Source organism: Panthera pardus, unplaced genomic scaffold (genome assembly GCF_024362965.1).
Source record: "Panthera pardus isolate Hobbes unplaced genomic scaffold, ASM2436296v1 HiC_scaffold_10, whole genome shotgun sequence".
In the NCBI taxonomy this organism is placed as follows: Eukaryota; Metazoa; Chordata; class Mammalia; order Carnivora; family Felidae; genus Panthera; species Panthera pardus.
The window spans coordinates 90311072-90317597 of NW_026526655.1; positions in this window are offsets into that span (position 1 = coordinate 90311072).

Sequence of the window (6526 nt, forward strand, 5' to 3'; positions counted from 1 at the left end):
TCATTTGCAACTAGATATAAAACTGATTAATGTCATGTATGGCAATAAACCCTAATATTTGCAGTTACTTTTTCTTTTAGATAGATATAATTTTTACATTACTGTTGAACAAGAATCCGCTGTAGTGATCCCAGTCAAGAAATGATTTCACAAATACCAGTGTCCTACAAGTTAACCTATATCCTTACAGAGCTGTAAAGTATGCTAATCAATAGTGAAAAGATAGTTTAATGAAGACAACCACTCCTAGAAAATTAGCTAATCCTCAGTCACGTTATGTGTCCTATTCAGTACTCAGCATTACACTGGTAGGACGTCCATCAGTCTCTACATCCTATGTCCATGTCTTGGATAATTTTTCTTAAAAGTGTCTATGCTTGTGTGAGCATACAGGTTGGGGCAGTTGAAGGCAAGGCAGCATCAGGAATATTCCACCAAAAGACAGAAAGAGTTGATATTCAAGTTTTGACACCTAATATAGTATTTTTGAGATGGTAACATGACAAACAGTTTAAAAGCAAGGCTGTTTCCAGAGAAATTCTTTTATCTATCCATTTAACTTATCAAGGAGAGGTCTGCAGAATGTGATTGTTGAATGTCGCCCAAGGAACATTCCAACAAAGAGAAATGGAGTAATATCCACCACAACCTACAGCCCTGGTAGATTAATGGGGTGACAGGAGACAGAGCAGAAGAGGCAGATAGCCAGGTGTATGGAATGGGGGATGAATTGCTTTCATTGAGAGGAATACCAAGACCCCAGAAGTTTCTGCTAATTTCTCTTCAGGTGTCCTGATGGAGTCAGCATGGTAGGGTATCTCAAACGTCCCCAAGGGTGGCCATATAGAAAAGAACTTGGCTGTACTGTATACACAGGCACAGAGAGGGTCTGTATTCTTCTCATTCAGTGCTGCCTTACAATTGTTGTGGCCAGTAGTAGGATGTGGAAGTTCTCGCATGCAGGTAAGGAATTTCTGTAACTGTACCTGGGCCTGGGGCAGTTTGGGACTCAAACTCAGATCCCTGCAGGCTCCACAAACAAATCTTGAGAGACAAGATTTTCAAGGACAGCTGTCAGCACCCTAAGATGAGAAAGGGCCATTTTCTAGCCACAGATTCAGCAGAAGGTAGCAGCGGGTGGCTTAGAGGGGAGAGGCAAAGACCACGCACATGACAGCAGCTGATACTTCAGAGGGAAAGCCAGGGATGGAGGGGCGGGATGAAGGTAGGTAGGATACTGCACGGCTCAGAGACATTCTTTTCTTTCCCAAAGACCACGCCCTTGAAGCGTTAACACTCCTCCATGCACCCAGATACCATCCAGGAGAGAGCAGGCGAGTGGAGTAGATTTCTGAAATTTTATCCAATATTGTCTGACCGATCACTTAAAAAGATTTAAATATGATTCGAACTAATTTTACTGGATGAGAGGTTTTTGTTTTGTTCTTTGTTGCTATTCTTTCTCTCCTGGCTTATTTGGGTGGATACATGTGATAAAAATCAGATAGCTAGGGAAATTTGTGTTTCTTCATGTAGTTGAACATACTGAAATACATATGCAATCCTACTACGAATCTATTGTTATTCTCTGGTGCCCTAAACTTTCCATTTTTCTTGCAAACGAAGAAAGGAAGGAAGGGAAGGGAGAGAAGGAAAGAAAGCACTTGGTGCTTTTATTTAGCTGGGGCTGGATGGGGTAGGGGGGCAGGGATCATCCCATTTGTTTGTGAGCCTTTGCAAGTGTCTCCTGCTCCTTCAAACTGAGTAATCTGCACCATCCTCTTCATCTGAGCACAATAAAAACTTGCAACCACACCAGAGTTCCCTCCGAAGTGTGAGGCGAAATCAGAGACACTCTGCCTGTGTTCTTGTCTGGGATTCCCAAGTGGGACACACATGCAGAAGCCCCAAAGACAGCGTGAGGGACCCCAGAGTCCCTGGCAGAGTGGGAGATGGCTCTCTGAATGCCACACCCTTGAGGAATGCTGAGGCGTTTAACTTACTCAATTGTGGCTCAACTAAGGCAAATATTTTGTCAAAAACTGTAGGCTGGGTCACAGGTAGGGGCTTAGTGACATGAAGCTGCTTCCCTGTGGGACCACCACCCTGCCCTCATCCAAGCCATCTAAAGGTACCACCTGTGCCAGGCAGAGATGAGAAGCCCACCGGTGGTGACAGCATGTGAGAAGGGGTGCAGAGACCACCAGAAATGCAGAACAACCCGGAAATAGGGGGGACAAACAGAGAATTTTAAACCAGAATAAGACCGAACCACAGACCTGAATTAAATGAGAAATTGATCACTGCATTGTATAGAAATTAAACCCAGAAAGGACCAGTTTAAATTAGCAATTTAACAGTAAGTGAGAAGATAGTTCTGAATCAGACTTTAAGAAGTAAAGAATTAGGGGCACCTGGGTGGCTCAGTCGGTTAAGCGTCCGACTTCGGCTCAGGTCATGATCTCCCGGTCCGTGGGTTCGTGCCCCGCGTCGGGCTCTGTGCTGACAGCTCAGAGCCTGGAGCCTGCTTCAGATTCTGTGTCTCCCTCTCTCTCTGACCCTCCCCCGTTCATGCTCTGTCTCTCTCTGTCTCAGAAATAAATAAACATTTTTAAAAAGTTTAAAAAAAAAGAAATAAAGAATAATTCTTTTTTCACACCGCAGTTTGCCACTGGGGTTATAACTATTAAATATCTCTCTGTTCATGTGTATTACACATTAAAGTAGATGAAATAAAACCTAAATTCTAGTTCAGCTGCTTACTTCATTATAGCCAACACTGTATGTGTGATGCTTTTCAAAAACATGAGAATGCCAAGAGGGAGCCAAAACCCATTATTGTATCACTATCTGCCAAATATTTTAATTTGGAGATTTTTTTTTTATTCTGATGCTCAACAGTGTGTGAGAAACACTGGCCACAAACGAAAACAAAAACCGCACTATAACTGAGAGATAATTGGTTTTGCACTAAACTGTAAGAAAGCCCAGCTTATACCTCAGAACAGAGACGATGCTAATGAAAGAAAAGAGAAAGAAAAAAAGAGAAAGAGGGTAATTTAGCAGTTAGAACAAAGCAGCATGGAACTACAAGCAAAAATTTGATTGGCTGAAGATCATGCCTAAAACTTTGAAAATTAACACCCCAGAGTATTATTTTTTATTATGCCTTGAAATGCTGTTTCTTTAAATCACAAAACTATATAAACAAAAAAATTCCCTTTTCCACTGCTGCAAGTAGCTGATAAGAATGGAATTTCTCTTCCCACATACGGTAGGCCTTCTTGCTTTAGTGGAAATGTAAATTTCTACTTTGTGTAAATTGAGTCATAATTTGTTTTATTGTGTTAAAATACGCATAACATAAAAATTATCATTTTAAAGTATACAATTCAATGGCATCAAATAAATTTGCGATGTAGTACAACCATCATCTCTATCTGGTTCTGAACTTTTTCATTGTTGCAAAGGGGAACCTCACACCCTGTAAGCAATTATTCCCCAGTCCCCTGCCTCCAGCCCATGACAACTACTAATCTACTTTCTGTACTTATGGGTTTGTCTTTTCAGGATATTTCATATAAATGGAATCTTACAAAATATGTGCCTTTGTGCCCATCTTTTTTTACTTAGCATAATGTTTTTAAAGTTCACCTACGTTGTATTATAGATCGGTACTCCATTCCTTTTTTTGGCTGAATAATAGCATTGCATTGTGTGGATATACACATTTGTTTATCCATTCATCCATCGACAGACATTTGGATTATTTCCATCTTATGGCTATTGTGAATAGAGTGATTATGAATATTTGTGTACCAGTTTTTGTTTGAGTGCCTGTTTTGAATTCTCTTGAATAAAAAGCTAGGAGTAGAATTGCTAGCTAATGTGATAACTCTATGTTTAGTGTATTAAGAAACTACTAAGCTGTTTTCCACATTCCTACCTGCAATGCATGAGAGTTCTAATTTCTCCATATTTTCACCAAGACTTGTTATTTTTTTATTATGATCATCTAACTGGATGTGAAGTGTTATCTCAGTGTGGTTTTGGCTTGCATTATCCTAATAGCTAATGATGCTAAAAATCTTTTAACGTGCTTATTATCCATGTGGATATTGCCTTTAGACAAGTGTCTATTTAAGTCCTTTGCCTGTATTTTCAGTTGAATTTTTTGTATTTTTGTTGCTGTTCCATACAACTTTGAACAATGAAAGTAAATTTGAAGTCATCTTGACAAACTCTCCAGTGTTTTTAGTGGAAACTCCACACGCTGGCCAAGAACAGGTCACTCCAAACTCTGGGCTTTTAAGACAAGATGAACATGGGGTCAAGAAATGGGAGCTACTAAGACACCAAGACTTGATATTGACACACTAAATGGAAAAGCAGTACTTCCCAGTCCAAGCCCTTTACCACAGAAGACTGACACGTCCTGACTCTCCTCCCACAATCCCCTCAAGTCTAAGTGTGATCCGTATGTGATGAAAACATTCTGCCTTCAGCAGTGGGCGGCAGGAAGGAGCATGGCTCCTTTCACACAGGCCTTGCTCCTGCAGCAGCCATGGGAGCCCTAGTCTTGTAAATGATGAGACTAAGACAATGGGAAGCTGTAAGACATGACCTAGGTTCACCCAGTTATTATTGTACCTGGGGCTCAAAAATGATGTCCTGTCCCCTATGTGTTCAAGCTGTCCTTAGCCATAATCTTCTGTATGCCACATCATAAAACCAACAGGTTTTTAAGATAGCTGACTGGAATTAGGAGGATCATTTGTCATATTAAAATAATGATGACCACCTGAGGCTATCTTAAAAACTTTAAAATTATGAGCATGTATTTTGACTTAAAAACAATGTTTCAGCTTTAATTAAGGAATTAAATGAATGCATATAAAACATCCAGATCCATCAAATATGTAAAATATGTAGTTTGAGACCATTTGGGGTAGAGATAATTACCAAAGAAAATGCAAATCATAAATGGATTTTAATGAGCCCAACCTAAATACAATTTAAAATATCTGACAACATAAGATAACAGGGGAGACCAATTTATGCTATAATGTATGTAATATGAAATGTTAGAAATTAGTTCACTCTTGGGGCGCCTGGGTGGTTCAGTGACTTAAGCATCCAACTCTTCATCTCAGCTCAGGTCTTAATTTCAGGATCGTGAATTCAAGCCCTGCATTGGACTTTGCACTGGGCATGAAACCTATTTTTTAAAAAAGGGCGGGGCACCTGGGTGACTCAGTCAGTTGAGTGTCCGACTTCGGTTCAGGTCATGATCTCATGGTTCGTGGGTTTGAGCCCCGTGTCGGGCTCTGTGTGCTGACAGCTCAGAGCCTGAAACCTGCTTCATGTTCTGTATCTTCTTCTCTCTCTGCCCCTCCCCTGCTAGTGCTCTGCCTCTCTCTCAAAAATAAACATTGGAAAATAAATTAAAAACAAAAAAAGAAATTAGTTCACTCTTGTGACCTGTTTTTAAGTTTATTTATTTATTTTGATGGAGAGTGAGTGGGGAATTGGCAGAGAGAGAGTCCCAAGCAGGCTCCATGCTGTCAGCACAGAGCATGAGACCGGGATCAATCCCATGAACCATCACGAGATCATGATCTGAGCTGAAATCAAGAGTTGGTCCTTTAGGCCATGGAGCTACTCAGGCACCCCTTCACTCTTATGACCTTTAAAATGCTCTCAAGCCTTTTTGTTTAGTTATTTTTTTTTATTTCAATTAGTGATAAAGCATGGATGAGAGACACAAAATAAGTGAAAAGCTTAAACTCACTATTTAAAAAAAGGTTGATCATGCTCCAGAGACTAGACTTCTTTTGGCAAGGTATTAAGTAGACTTCGAGGAAGCCAGGTTTGTCCCACCCAGGGCTCTAAAGCCAGTTTTGCTGCTCTGTATCAATCTGAGTGCGTAGGGAACATCAGAAACAGGAGGCCGAAGGTCTAAAGCCACTGAGATGGGAGATAAAAGATGGAGCTAATCAGATGCTTAGATGGTCCTGGAACCAAAGCATGAATTTAGGATGAAAGCACACAGCTATTTCAGTCACAGCAAATAGAACAGAGCATGACCTTCAGGCTGGGGAGAGAATGCGCCAAGCCCCAAATTTCTCGGAGGTCAGGGATTATAGATGAAGGACCGTTGATAAAAATACGGACAGGAGTAAATTGCCTTAGTGCTTTGTGACCTGAGAAGTATATTTGCCCTGCTTTTCTTTCCTGTGTAAGAGAGAACATCCTTTATCTCAGCTACCAGAAAGCATTCTAACATTTTCTCCTGGAATCTCCATTCAATTTTTTTTCCATTCAATTTTTTTTTATAACTCGAACATAACCAACATCTATTGTTCCATTTATATTAGAAAGTCTTCAATAATTATCAAACCATTATTCTTCGTCTTAGACTTTGTAATAACATGAGTAGTTCAGTAGAATTTTGGGACTATTCCAGTATTCCTAGTTGGTATCTTCCCTTTGATGGAGAGGGGCATAGTGAAGCAGCAAGAGAAGC